Source organism: Aotus nancymaae, unplaced genomic scaffold (genome assembly GCF_030222135.1).
Source record: "Aotus nancymaae isolate 86718 unplaced genomic scaffold, 86718_ANA_hifiasm-v0.15.2.pri h1tg000022l_1, whole genome shotgun sequence".
Lineage (NCBI taxonomy): Eukaryota > Metazoa > Chordata > Mammalia > Primates > Aotidae > Aotus > Aotus nancymaae.
Genome location: NW_026988435.1, coordinates 1,232,434 through 1,248,364, shown reverse-complemented (window position 1 = coordinate 1,248,364; position 15,931 = coordinate 1,232,434). Strand labels below are relative to the sequence as shown.

General features: G+C 40.3%; 1 pseudogene; it reads right to left on the bottom strand.

Annotated features, from left to right (window-relative positions):
• Nucleotides 1-7,580: 7,580 nt before the first annotated feature.
• LOC135276331 (collagen alpha-1(XVIII) chain-like) lies at nucleotides 7,581-13,293 on the bottom strand (annotated as a pseudogene).
• Between the last annotated feature and the right edge of the window lie 2,638 nt (nucleotides 13,294-15,931).

Sequence of the window (15,931 nt, the reverse complement as noted above, 5' to 3'; positions counted from 1 at the left end):
CAGAGTCTCATATCAGTTTTGAGATTTTGCTGAAACCATGGGGTTTAGCAGCCTATTGAAAGGAAGTCCTCATGTGCCCCAAGTTTTATGCTTTTCTTAGCTATTTCTATATAACAAGCAGTAGCTGCCTGCAGGCTCTTGAATTCTGAATCCTCTCTGATAGGATCTGTAGCCAGGATCACAAACACCTTCTGTTTCACATCATCAGTGGTACTAGTCAAACATCAGTGAGATTATTTTATAGTATCATATAGTAAATTTTATTTTAAAAATACAGCATTCCTCATTATCAAGCTTCCCTTTCTTCTTTTTCTTTCCTTCTTCTTTATTCCTGCCTGCCTTCCCTCTCTCCCTCACTCCTTCCCCTCCTCCCTTCCTTCCCTTCCTTCCCTTCCCTTTCTTCCCTTCCCCTTTCTTCTTTCCTTTCTTCCTTCCTCCTTCCCTCTATCCCTCCCTCCCTTCCTCCCTTCCCTCCCTCCCGTCTTCCTTCCTTCCTCCCTCCCTCTCTTTCTTCTCTTCTTTCTTCCTCCCTTCCCTTCACTCCTCCCTCCCTTTCCTTCTCTTCCTCCCTCCCTTCCTTCCTTCTTTTTTCTCTCTCTCTCTCTCTTCTTTTGGCAGGGACTTGCTCTATTGCCCAGGCTAACATGATCTTGACTCACAGCAGCCTCGAACTCCTGGGCTTAAGTAATCCTCCCACTTCAGCCTCCCCAGGAGCTGGGACTGCAGATGCACACCACCATGCCTGGCTGATTTTTGTATTTTTTTTTTTTAGAGATAGGGCTCACTACATTTCCCAGGCTGGTCTTGAACTCTTGAGATGAAGCAATCCTCCTGCCTTGGCCTCCCAAGATTCTGAGATTATATGCATGAACCACAAAGCCTGGCCCAGTTTTACTTTCCACAATTTCCCATAATCAACAGCAGTTCAAAAATATTAAATGAAAAATTCTAGAAATACACAATGTACAAGTTTTAAATTGCATGCCATTATAAGTTCGGTGATGTCATGTCATGTTGACCCACTACATCTTAGCCTGGATATGAATTATCACACTATTACCTTCATTTTATCTCATAGGCATTGTGTTATCTCACATCATCATAAGAAGAGTGAGCACAGTACAATAAGATATTTTGAGGCCAGGCATGGCAGCTCAAGCCCGTAATCCCAGCACTTTTTGAAGCTGAGCCTGGTGGATCACCTGAGTTTAGGAGTTCAAGACCAGCCTGGCCAACATGGTGAATATTTATCGCTACTAAAAATACAAGAAATTAGCCAGGTGTGGTAGAGAGCACCTGTAATCCCAGCTACTCAGGAGGCTGAGGCAGGAGAATCACTTGAACCCAGGAAGCAGAGGTTGCAGTGAGCTGAGATCACACCACTACACTCTAGTCTGGGCAACAAGAGCAAAACTCTGTCTTTAAAAAAAGATATTTTGAGTGACACTGACAACATTTACAAAACTTTTAGTACAGTGTATTGTTATGATTGTTATTTTGTTATTAGTTACTATTGTTATCTTCAGTCTGCAACTAAGAAGCTAACAATAGTAACTAATAAGAAAAGAGAACTGCATCTCATTTATTAATAAAACTTTATCATAGGTAAGTATGCATAGAAAAAACATTGTACATACTGGGCTTTGCATCATGCATGGTTTCAGCATCCACTAGGGTTCTTGGAACTTACCCCCAAGAGAACTACTACTATAGGCAAATGGCCATAATCTGGAAGGTATGTCAAGTATGAAATCTATCAAATGTGAATTTCCTCCTCCCCCACCAAAAAAATTATGTTGAAGCCCTAACCCCCAGTACCTCAGAATGTGACTTTAACTGAGATGAAGTCTTCAAAGAGGTGATTAAAATGTGAGTCTGGGTCAGGTGTGGTGGCTCACACTTGTAATCTCAGCACTTTGGAAGGTCGAGTTGGGTGGATCACTTGATGTCAGGAGTTCAAGACCAACCTGGCCCAAATGGTGAAACTTCATCTCTACTAAAAATACAAAAATTAGCTGGCTGTGGTGGTGCATGCCTGTAATCCCAGCTACTCAGGAGGCTGAGACAGGAGAATCACATGAACCTGGGAGGCAGAGGTTGCAGTGAGCCAAGATCTCACCATGGCACTACAGCCTGGGCATCAAAAAACAAAAAGAAAGAAAGAAAGAAAAGTGAGATTGTTACAGTGCAGCTCAATCCAACTTCACTGACACCCTTATAAGAAGATAAAATGTGGACACACAGCAGACACCAGGAGAAACACCATGTGAGAACACAGACATAAAGCGGTCATCTGCCAGAGAAGAAGAGAGATTTCAGAAGAAACCACATCTTCTGACACATTGGTTTTGGGCTTCTAGCTTCCGAGACTGAGAAAATAAATTTCCATTGTTTAAACCACGCAGTCTATGGTATTTTGCTATGCCAGCCATAACACACTAATGCAAACACCTTAAACATTAACAGAAGGAAATAATTAGAATATTTACATATATTACAAAATGACAGGTATAGTCACGCACCACATAGTGGCATTTCAGTAAATCATGGGCCACATATATGATGGTGGCCCCATAATATTATAATACTGTACCTTTGCTCTTTGTTGTTGTTATTTCTTTATTTATACATGTATTTATTTATTTTGAGATTGAGTCTTGGTCTGTCACCATACTGGAGTGCAGTGACACAATCTCAGCTCACTGCAACCCCCACCACCCGAGTTCAAGCGATTCTCCTGCCACAGTCTCCCGAGTAGCTGGGATTACACTCACCCGCTAACACACCTGGCCAATTTTTTTTGTATTTTTAGTAGCTTCGGGGTTTCATCATGTTGGCCAGTCTAGTGTCAAACTCCTGACCTCAGGTGGTCCACCCACCTCAGCCTCCCAAAGTGTTGGGATTACAGGCGTAAGCTTCCATGCCCAGTTACTTATACATCTATGTATTTAATTTCTGGATTCAGGGGATATGTTACTTAGATATATTGCATATTAGTGAGGTTTCGGCTTCTAGTGTGCTCATCAACCAAATAGTGAGCATTGTTCCCAATAGGTAATTTTTCAAATCTCAACCTCCTCCCAGCCCTTCCCCTTATAAGGGGCCCAGTGGTTATTATTTTTGTCTAATACTGCACTTTGTTATGTTTAGATACACAGATACAACCAGGCATGGTGGCTCACACCTGTAATCCTAGCACATTGGGAGGCTGAGGTGAGCAGACCACTTGAGGTCAGGAGTTCAAGACAAGCCTGGCCAACATGGCAAAACCTTGTCTCTATTAAAAATACAAAAACTATCTGTGCATGGTGATGCAGGCCTGTAGTCTCAGTCTCAGCTACTCAGGAGGCTGAGGCAGGAGAATCACTTGACTCTGGGAGGTGGAGGTTGCAGTGAGCTAAGATCACACCACTGCACTCCAGTCTGGAAGACAGTAAGACTCTGTCTCAAAAATAAATAAGAAAAATAAAATATTTACACAGATACTCAGCACTGTGTTATAATTCTACAGTATTCTATACAGTACCATGCTGCCCAGATTTGTAGCCTAGGAGCAATAGGCCATATCATAAAAGACTATAGCCTAGGTGTGTAGTAGGCTATATCATCCAGGTCTGTGTAGGTACACTCCATGAGGTTTTCATAATAATGAAATCACCTAAAGATATGTAACTGCACTTGCATGCAAGTACCTTCAAGTTGTATTATTATCTCAAAATTAATATTACATCGTGAAAGGTTGGGACCAGGTAAAATGGCTCATGCCTGTAATTCCAACACTCTGGGAAGGTGAGGTGAGTGGATTTCTTGAGTCCAGAAGTTGGAGTTCAGCCTAGGCAACATAGTGAAACCTCATCTATACAAAAAATACAAAAATTAGTGGAGCTTGATATCACACTCCTGTATCCCAGTTACTCAAATGGCAGAGTTGGGAAGATTGCTTGAGCCCAGGAGGTTGAGGCTGCAATGAGCTATGATTGCACCCTTGCACTCCAACCTGGGCGACAGAGCAAGACCTTGTCTCAAATACAAAAAAAAAAAAAAAAAGAAAGAAAGAAAAAAAAAGAAAGCTTGGTGGATTTACCAAACATACCTTATGGTCAAGGTTCTTCATTGTTAATAGATCAAGAGAATTCAGGGAATGTCCTGTAGGTGAAGAATGAAGTAGAGACACATGTGGATGAAAGAATCATCGTGCTCAAACAAGGAACATCTAAGCTTTAGTTCTTTTTGAAGACAGGCCTCAAATTGGGCATCTATGTAGTCAATTATTGGTTGGAAGCTAAAAACAATAATTTATGCATTTAGGGTAACCGATTAATAAAATCTAAAGCCTACTTTTTGACCACTTAATAGACAATTAACATGTATGCTAAGCAGTTTGCTATAGTGATAAAGAAAAAGTTCATAACAGGTTCATACAAAGATATTAATCCCAAACCAATAATAAGGCTCATGCTTATGGTTATGTAAAATGTACACATAGAAAAAAGCTGGGTGCATCTTACAGGGAAACAGTATCCAGAAGATACAAAGAACACAAGTAACTAAACAAGAACAAGAGCAAACAATCCCATCAAAAATGGGCAAAGGACATGAATAGACATTTTTCCAAAGACCAAACTACAAACTTAAACCACAATAAGATATCATCTTACCCCAGACAGAATGGTTATTGTTAAAAAGATTTTTTTTAAAGGGCAGGTACAGTGGCTCATGCCTGTAATCCCAGCACTTTGGAAGGCCAAGTTGAAAGGATCACATGAAGCCAGGAGTTTGACACCAGCCTGGACAACATAGCAAGATCCCATCTATATAAACAATTTTAAAAAATAGCCAGGTATGGTGACATGTGCCTGTAATCCCAGTTACTCAAGAGGCTGAGGTGGGAGGATCACTTGAGACTGGGAGGCTGAAGTTGCAGTGATCCTGATTGCACCACTGCACCCAGCCGGGGTGATGAAGTGAAACACTGTCTCAAAACATAACAGTAAAAGTAAATAAATAACACAATTTGGCAAGGATACAGAGAAATGGGGACTCTTAGATATTGTTGGTGAGAATGTAAATTAGTACAATATCTATGGAAAATTTGTACAAATAAAGTTAAATAAAGAAATAAGAAAGTAAGCTAAAACTAACAGAAGCTATATTTAATTTTTTTTGCTATAACTGGTTAAATATCTTGTAAGAATACCAATTATATACATAAGTATTAATCTTACAAGAAAAGACCATTAGGAAAATATTAAAATCTGGAAGAAAATGTATTAATTATAAAAATTAGTTTATAGCAAAGGAAGGCAAATTCCCTGAATTAAGAAAACCTTTTTGATGTAAACAAGAAAACACTAACCTGGCTTCTTTATTTTGTTGCCATACTCCACTGTTTGCACAACAGTCAATTTCAACTGAACATTGCTTTTCTGAAGTTCCTATGTCTGAATCTGAAGTCCAACATTTGAGTAAACATGTGAGGATTTGTTATCTTTCAAGTTAGTATTAAACAATGTGTCAATCAGTGTTGATTTTCCAATTCCAGTTTCCCCTGTAATAGACAGAGATTCAGTGCCATAGGGGCATAAAGGGGCTAAGAAGAAGCAATGCTTTGAATTCCTACAGTGGTTTTTAAAATCTTAGAAAGTTGAACTCATAGAAGTAGAGAGTGGATGTACCCCAAAACCTAAAATGCAATAAAAAAAACCAAAACAAAACAAAAAAAAAAGAAGTAGAGAGTGGAATACTGGCTACCAGAGGCTCGGGGAGCAGGGAGAAAGGAGAAGTGGAGCTGTTGGTCAAGGGGTACAAAGTTTCTTTCTTTTTTTTTTTTGCTTTTATTTTTTTTTTTACTTTTATTTCATGAGGGTTTGTTGTACTGATTATTTCATCACCCAGGTGCTAAACACAGTACCCAATAGTTATTTTTTCTGATCCTCTCCCTCCTCCAAACCTGCACCCTCAACTAGACACCAGTGTCTATTATTCCACTCTGTGTCCATATGTTCTCATACCTTAGCTCCCACGTATAAGTGAGAACATGGCACATGTTCTCAGCCATAAAAAAGAAAGAGATCATGTCCTTTGCAGGAACATGGATGGAGCTGAAGGTCATCATCCTTAGAAAACTAGCAGAGCTCATTGCAGCACTACTCACAATGGCAAAAACATGGAATCAACCTAAATGCTCATCAATGGTATACTGGATAAAGAACATGTGGTATATATACACCATGGAATACCACATAGCCATGAAAAAGAATGAGACCATGCCCTTTGCAGGCACATGGATGGAGCTAGAGGCCATCATCCTTAGCAAACTAACAGTTTCAAACAGAGAGGAGAAATAAGTTTTGAGATCTATTGCGCAGCAGAGTGATGACAGTCAATGTATTTATTGTATATTTCAAAATATTCAAGAGAGTAAATTTCAAACATCTCATTACAAAAAAGATAGATAAGCCAGGTAACAGAGATGTTAATTGGCTTTATTGAATCATTTCACATTGTAAACATACATCAAAACCTCACATTGTATCCATACATGTATATAATTTTTCAATTAATAATATTAATTTTAAAAATAAATAAAGGGTCCCAAATACTTCAAATACTGGGATGGCCTTGAAACTACACATGAGAGCCCTGGTTCTCTCAGTCACTAACATAATGGAGAAAGAAAGTATACACTGAGTCCAGGCAGGGTGGCTCATGCCTGTAATCCCAGCACTTTGGGAGGCTGAGGTAGGCAGATCACAAGGTCAAGAGATTGACCATCCTGGCCAAGATGGTGAAACTTCGTCTCTCCTAAAAATACAAAAATTAGCCAGGCATGGTAGCACATGCCTGACATCCCAGCTACTCATGAGGGTGAGGAAGGAGAATTGCTTAAACCTGGGAGGCAGAAGTTGCAGTGAGCTGAGATTGTGCCACTGCATTCCAGCCTGGCGACAAAGGGTGACTCAGTGTCAAAAAAAAAAAAAAAAGAAAAAAGAAAAAAGAAAAAGAAAAAAAAAGAAAGTATACACTAAGCTACATCAGACTAAAGAGCACAGATATGTTTCAATTTTACAAAAGCATTACAGGTCGAGTGTGGTGGCTCATGCCTGTAATCTCAGCACGTTGGGAAGCTGAGGCAGGTGGACTGCTTCAGCCCAGGAGGTCGAGGCTATAGTGAGCCGTGATCACACCATTGAACTCTAATCTGGTCAACAGAGTGAGACCCTGTCTCAAAAAAAAAAAAAAAAAAAAAAAAAAAAAGGAAAGAAAGAAAAGAAAAGAAAGAAAGAAATAAAAAGGATTACATAATGTGGCAAAGATGAAAATCATTGTTAACACAAAGATATAGTTGAATTAACAGCATCAGTGTTACGCTGCTTAACGTAAGTTGGACATTGGGAAAAATAAAAGAATAGTTCAAATGAGGTGTTTGATGCTTATCCACACAGAGAATACTAAAAGTGAATCCTTGTCAGATGGATCTGTTCACCAACTGATTGGGAAAACATTCAAAACCAAAATGTCCAATCATAATTAAACAATGAATATTATTATTATTATTTTAAACTTTTAAAATATACATTCTTTGGCTTCCTTTTATTTCTGGAGGATTACATGAAGCATGAACTATACAGGAAAGCATGGCAGCCAGGTCCTGGAGTTGGGGCTGGACAGCCGCTCCCTGCCCACAGTGGGGGCTCCCTCCAACCACGCGTCCTCTCCGGCCATCTGCACCCAGGCGGCGGCTACTTGGAGGCAGTCATGACGCTGTTCTCAATGCAGAGTTCAATGCAGGCATGGTGGAAGCTTGCAGCATTCTGCCCCAGAAGCCTGTCCCCCAGCAGCGAGGAGGTCCGGCCTGTGGGTGAAGGGGCCTCGGTTCGCCACGTTTCGCAGTAGCTCTGGGTCAGCCTGTGCCTGATGGGGTCCGAGCCCTGCCACACACTCTTCTGGGGCCAGGTGGGGAACCTCAGGACGTCCTTGCTGTCAAGGAGAAGATGCGTGCCCCGGGCTTCAGCGGGCCCTCAGAGCCGGAGAAAAGCACCTCCCAGCTGGGAAGAAGCAGTTCCCCCTTCGGGTTGATCATCAGCAGGGCTGCGCGTTTGGCGTTGGCTGCACACGACGCTGTACAGGCCCTGTAGCCGCAAGGACACGAAGGCGCAGAAGGGGCCCACCAGCCCCACGGCCCGTGACTCCTGGAAGCACTGGAAATCGGCCCCGCTGATGCCCCCTCATGCTTCCAGGCACCTGGCTGCTGAGCACGATCAGATGGAGCACGGGTTGGAAGTCGCGGTTGGTGTGGATGGGCAGGCTCCTGGAGCGCGCCGGCTGCAGGTGCACGTAGGAGCTTAGGTGCCAGGCTCCAGGGTAGGGCTGGGGCTGGGGCAGGCAGGGCGTCTGGCCAGGATGTTGTCCGCCCGCCATGGCTGCGCCGTGGTTGGGGGGTGCTCCCGCCAGGACAGGGGTTGCTGTCATGCAGTTGCACCACGGTGGGGGGCTGCAAGGCTGCCACTTCATTGTTCCTTCCTTGCACAAGTGGCATCAGGGCCTCCAGCAGGACCTTCCAGAACCTGTTACGCACACGGACGTAGAGCTCCTCCCGCTCGGCCATGAAGATGAGCCAGCCCTGGAGCACCTCGTGCACCTGGCCCAGCATAGCCTGGCATGTGGCCCAGAGCCTCACCTGCGCTGAAGGGGCATTCATGGTTCCAGGGAGCCCAGGGGGGCCGGAGGGCCAGGAATGATGATAGTCTGCCTGTGAGTGCCGGGAAATGAAAGGGGCCCTGGGAGCCTGGGGGACCAAGAGGGCCCTGACAACCCTCGGAGCCAATACCGAGGGTCTCTGAGGTCCAGGTGGGCCGGGCTGGCCCTGGATGCTCTCGCCCTTGAGACCTGGAATCTCAGAGTAGCCAGTTGAGCCTGGGGGTCCTCGGGAGCAGGGGTGGCCTGGCAGGCTGGAACCGAAGGAACCAAAGAAGCCGCCGCCTCCAGCTTACCCCTTTCTCCTTTCTGTCCTGCTCACCTCGATCTTCCTTCTTTCCCTTCGTTTCAACCTCCAGCTGAAGAAAGTCAAACAGAACCCACCTTGGTGATGGGTTGGGGGGTGTCCCACTGCTGCTTTGGAGCCCTTGGGTCCTGGAGAGCCCTGATTCCCTGGAAATCCTGGAGGCCAGGGGCGGCTGGACTCAACAAACGCATTGCTGAAGAAAAATCTAGAGTTTTTTTGTTAGAATAGAAAATGAAGTCATTTGAAAGGAAAATGATTATAGTACATCAAAGAAATTACAATTGATTATCATTTGATGATCATACCTCTGACAAGATGCAAATATATTAATTTGTGAAAATAGAAGTCTGTGTTCAAACACATAGATTTGGCTATTAATTTTATAAATAAAGTGAATCTCTCTCAGCACACTTAAAGAGGCTCTGTTTCTAAATTTTAAAAGAAATAGAGGCCAGGCACAGTGGCTTACACCTGTAATCCCAGCACTTTGGTAAGCCAAGGTGGGTGGATTGCTTGGGGTCAGGAGTTCACAACCAGCCTGGCCAACATAGTGAAACCCTGTCTCTACTAAAAATATACAATTTAGCCAAGCATGGTTGTCTACCTCTGAAGTCCCAGCAACTCAGGAAGCTAAGGCATGAAAATCGCTTCAACCTGAGAGGCAGAGGTTGCAATGAGAGGAGATTGTACCACTGCACTCTAGTGTGGGTGACAAAGTGAAACTCCGTCCCAAATAAATAAATAAAATAAATAGGGAATTAAGGAAATACTACAAGAAACTCTAATATATTACGCTAACATAATAAATTATTTATTCCATAAGAAAACAAAACCTTTAACATCCTTTCATTGTGCTCTAATGTGTCAATATATTGAGAAAATCTCACACATGTTAATCCAGATGCTTCTCAACTTATGATGAGGCTATGTCCCAGGAAACCCATCATAAGTTGAACATACTGTAAGTCAAACATGCATTTAATACACCTAACATAACTGAACATTAAAGCTCAAACATGCCTGCCTTAAACATGCTCACAACACATTAGTTTACAGTTAGGCAAAATCAACTAAGACAAAGCTTATCTTATGATAGTATTGAATATCTCATGTAATTTATCAAATAAAATGAAAAACAGCACAATCACAGAGCCAAGACTTCAAGTTTAATGATCGTAAGCTGAATATCTGCTACATATATATGAGGAAACCAAAATCAATTTGAAAATTTTAAAAACTCAAATGACTGACTGACTTCAAATTTGTTACATACCCTTTGAGGACTTGTGTTATATCAAAGAAAACTACTATTATAACACCATTCTAGAAAATTAGAAATCCGTCAATATTATACACAAAGTTACCAACTCACTAATCATTTTCAAAAGTTAAAAGATAATTCATTTTTTATTTCTAATCACTTTTATTTTAAAAACAGGAATTATACAACCCCTCCACACCTATAGGCACATTAAATACCACTTTGCCATGACAGCTCAGCACACGTCACAGTTCTTAACACTATTCTATGAGCAATACAAATGCCATTTTATCCAAATTAACATGCTTCAAACATATTTTAGCATATGTGAGAATAAAGGAATTATGACTCAATAGGAAATTTGTTAAGGTAGAAGTAGCAACAATCAGCTAAGTAGATGTCATTCACATTTATTTTTTATCTTTATAAAACAAGAGCATGCTAACCAGTCAGGCACAGTGGTTCACACCTGTAATTCCAGCACTTTGGGAGACCAAGGCAAAAGGATCACTTGAGGTCAGGAGTTCAAGACCAGCCTGGTCAACTTGGTGAAACCCCGTCTCTACTAAAAATACAAAAACTAGCCCGGCATGGTGTCAGGTGCCTGTAATTCCAGCTACTTAGGAGGCTGAGGCAGGAGAATCACTTGAATCCAGGAGGCAGAGATCTCAGCTCTCTGCAACCTCCATCACTCAGGCTCAAGCAGTTCTCCAGCCTCAGACTCCTGAGTAGGTAGGACTGTAGGCATGCACCATCATGCCCAGCTAATTTTCGTAGGTTTTGTAGAGAAGGGCTTTCACCATGTTTGCCAGGCTAGTCTCAACCTCCCGACGTCCTGATCTGCCTGCCTTGGCCTCCTAAAGTTCTGGCATTACAGGCGTGAGCCACCATGCTGGCTAATTTTTGTATTTTTGGTAGAGATAGTGTTGCACCATGTTGGTTGGGTTGGTCTTGGACTCCTGAGCTCAAATGATTCTTCTGCCTTAGCCTCAAAAAGGCTGAGATTACAAGTGTGAACCACTGAGCCCAATCTACTAAAAGATTTTAAAACAGCTATCATAAATGTGCAGAGACATAAAGGATAATATGCATATACAATGAGTAAAAAGACAGAAATCTCAGGAGACAAAAAAAATGATAAAATGATGATAGAAGCAGAAAGCATGGCCAGGCATGCTGGCTCATGTCTGTAATCCCAGCATTTTAGGAGACCAGGCAGGTGGATCACCTGAGATCAGGAGTTTGAGACCAGCCTGGCCAACATAGTGAAACCCTGTCTCTACTAAATATACACAAATTAGTCTGGCATGGTGGTGGGCACCTGTAATCAGAGCTACTCAGGAGGTTGAGGCAGGAGAATCCTTTGAACCAAGGAGAGAGAGTTTGCAGTGACCTGAAATTGTGTCACTGCCCTACAGCCTCTGTGACAAAGGGAGGATCCATCTCAAAGAAAAAGCAGAAACTCCAGGTCTTGAAATTTGCTGCTTTGCAAAGATTGATTAAAACCTAGCTAGACTAATAGAAACACTCAAAACACAAATTGCTTCTAGCAGAAATGAAAGAATATTACTGCAGCCCACACAGATATCAAAATTATAATACACACATTTTGCCAATGAATGTGAAATATCTTTTTTGCCAACGAACTTGAAAATAAATAAATTTCATTGTAAAAAGAAAATTATAAAAATGACACAATGGGAAACAGGCAATCTAAATAGTCATATATATGTTGAAGAAATTGTAATCAAAAATCTTTCCAAGAAGAAATCTTCAGGCCCTGCTGATTTCACTATTGAATTATATCAACAAGCAGATAAAGAAAAATGTACACAAACTCTCTACAAAACAGAAGAGGGGGAAATTTTTTCCAATGTATTTTATGAAGTCGGATATAATGTCAATAGAAACACCTGACAGGCCAGGCATGGTGACTCACGCCTGTAGTCCCAGCACTTTGTGAGGTCCAGGCAGGTGGACCACCTGAGGTGAGAAGTTTGAGAAAAGCCTGACCAACACGACAAAACTCTGTCTCTACTAAATACAAAAAATTAGCTGGACATGGTGATATGGGCCTGTAACCTCAGCTACTTGGGAGGCTGAAGCAGGAGAATCCCTTGAACCCAGGAGGCAGAGGTTGCAGTAAGCCATGATTGCACTATGTATTCCAGCCTGGTGACAGAGTAAGATGGTCTCAAAACAAACAAACAAACCCAACAACAACAACAAAAACCTGGCAAAGACAACACAAAAAGACTAAATTATACGTTAGTTTCTGTCATGTGCATAGCTGCAAAAATTATTTTGTACTGCCATAATTAAATTTAATTGTACAACTAGTGAGTGGGCAAATAAACTTTTCTTAACAACTGAACTATTGAAATAAAAGATAGTATTCCATTTGACTATTACCCAATTCCCATCACCTTTCTTTTTTACTATTTTTATGATTCCAAACATCAAAAAATACTTTTATATACACAAATGTAGAGGTATTAAATTTAATAACACATACATGGCTGCATGTGGTGGCTTATGCCTGTAATCCCAGCACTTTGGGAGGCTGAGGCAGGCAGATCACCTGAGGTCAGAAGTTGTAGACCGGCCTGGCCAACATGGTGAAACCCTGACTGTACTGAAAATACAAAGAAAATAACTGGGCATGGTGTCAGGTGCCTGTAACCCCAGCCACTTGAGAGGCTGAGGCAGGAGAATCACTTGAACCTGGGAGGCAGAGGTTGCAGTGAGCCAAGATTGCACCATAGCACAACAGCCTGGGTGACAAGAGTGAATCTCCATCTCAAAAAGAAGCGAATGAACAAATGAACAAACAAACAAACAAAAAAAGCAAATACATTCTCAACTTGCTTTTTTCTACTAAAAATCTATATATGTTAATTGGCTAGCTTTATGGAAGAATAATTTACATGTAATAAAATTCGACAACTTTATGTGCACAATTTGATGAACTTTAACAAATGTGCGATGTACTCACCATCATGATCACCATATAGAACATTTCTGACATTCCTAAAGCTTTCCCTCAAAACCCTATTCAGTCCATTCATAACCCTCACCCCTCAACCCAGGCAACATCTCATCTGTTTTCAGTTGCTATAGTTTTACATTTTCTAGAATTTCATTTAGAAGAAATCATAGTGTATAAAATTTTTGTTTGAATCTTAACAAAACATTACCAAATACAGTTCATTTGTATATAAGATAATAGATTAAAATAATTGTCATTTGTTCTAGAAATCCAAGGTTAGTTTAATACTAAAAACCAATAAATGATAAATTATAAAACATTGATGCAAGAAATTGAAGACAGCAAAAAAAGATTCCATGTTCATGAATTGAAAGAATCAATATCATTAAAATGTTCATACCGCCAAAAGCAATCTACATATTCAACTCAATCTCTATCAAAATACCAATGACATTCTCCACAGAAACAGAAACAATATCCTAAAATTTACATGTACCCACAGGAGACCCAGAATATTCTAAGAAATGCTGAATATTCCGGATACTCTGAAGAAATCACATTACTTGACTTCAAATTATAATATAGAGCTACAAGAACCAAAACAGCATGGTACTGGCATAAAAACAGACACACAGACCAATGGAACAGATTACAAAACCCAGAAATAAATTCAGAGATGTACAGTGAACTCATTTTTGACAAAGGTGCCAAGAGCATACAGTGCAGGAAAGAAGAGTCTCTTTGATAAATGGTACTAGGAAAACTGGATATCCATATGTAGAAGAATGAAAACAGAATCCTATCTCTCACCATGTATAAAAATAAAATAAAATGGATTAAAGACATAAATCTAAGTCATGAAACTATAAACTTACTAAAAGGAAACATTAGGAAAACTCACCAGGACATTGAGCTGGGCAAATATTTCTTGGATAATATCCCACAAGCACAAGAAGCCAAAGCAAAAATGGACAAATAGGATCATATCAAACTTTAAGACTTCTGCACAGTAAAGAAAGCAATCAACAAAATGAGGAGAAACCCACTAAATGGGAGAAAATATTTGCAAACTATCCACCTGATAGGGATTAATAACCAGAATATGTAAGAAGCTCAAATAGCTTAATAGGAAAAAAATCTAATAATCCAATTTGAAAACTGGCACCTGATTGGAATAGACATTTCCCAAAAGAAGACATACAAATGGAAAGCAGTTATATAAAAAGGTGTTCAATATCCATTGACCGTTGAAGAAATTCTGATCAAACCTACAATAATATATTATCTCGCTCAAGTTAAAGTGGTTTTTACCCAAAAGACAGGCATTAACAAATGCTGGTGAGAATGTAGAAAAATAAAGAACCCTCTTACACTGTTGATGGGAATGTGAATTAGTATGGATAACAGTATGGATGCACCTCAAAAAACTAAATAGAACTACCATATGATCCAGCAATCCCACTGCTAGGCATATACCCAAAAGAAATAAGTTAGTACATTAAAGAGATATCTACACTCCCATGCTTATTGCATCAGTATTCACAATAGCCAAGATTTGGAAGCAACCTAAGTGTCCATCCACAGATGAATGGACAAAGAAAATGTGGTAGATACACACAATGGAGTACTATTCAACCATAAAAGGAATGAGATTCTGTCATTTCCAACAACATGGATGAAATCGAACACCATCTTAAGTGAAATAAACAAGGCACAGAAAGACAAACTTCATGTGTCCTCACTTACTTGTGGGAGCTAAAAAGTAAAACAATTGAACTCACAGAGACAGCGAGTGGAAGGATGGTTACCAGAGGCTAAGAAGGGTAGTTGGGGTGGTAAATAGATGGTTAATGGGTATGAGGATATAGTTAGATAGAATGACTAAGGCTCAGTATTTGAAAGCACCACAAGATGACTATAGTCAACAATAAATTGTACATTTTAGAAAAATGAAGAGAACAATTGAAATGTTTCTAACACAAAGAAATGAGAAATACTTAAGGTAGTGGATACCCAGTTTATCCTGATATAATTAGGACACATTGTATGCCTATAGCAAAATATTTCATGTGCCCCATAAATATATAAACCTACTATGTACAAATAAAAATTAAAAATTAAAAGCTGAGCATGGTGGCTCATGCCTGTAATTCCAGAATTTTGTGAGGCTGAGGCTGGAAGATCGCTTGTGCTCAGGAGTTTGAGACCAGTCTAGGCAACATAGTGAAATCCTGTCTCTAGTGAAAATAAAAATTAAAAAAAATAGCTGGATGTGGTGGTGCATGCTCATAGTCCCAGCTATTCTGGAGGCTGAGGTGGGAGGATCCCTTATTCCCAGGCATTAGAGTTTGCAGCTAGCTATGATTGTGCCAGAGCAGTGCAGCCTGGGTAACAGAGTAAAAACCTGTCTCAAAATAAATTAAAAATTAAAAATTCAATAAACATATTTCACCATATTAATAGTATAAATGAAAACTCACCATATGACTGACAAAACAAATGAAAAATATTATTTTAACAAATTGAATTGAATATTCATTTGTGATTTTTAAAATCTATTAGTAAAATAAGAATTAAAGAGAACTTCCTCAATCTGATAAAAACTATATTACAAAAAAATTTAAATCTAACATTATACTTACAAGTAAACATCTGAGTAATTTCCTCATAAGACTGA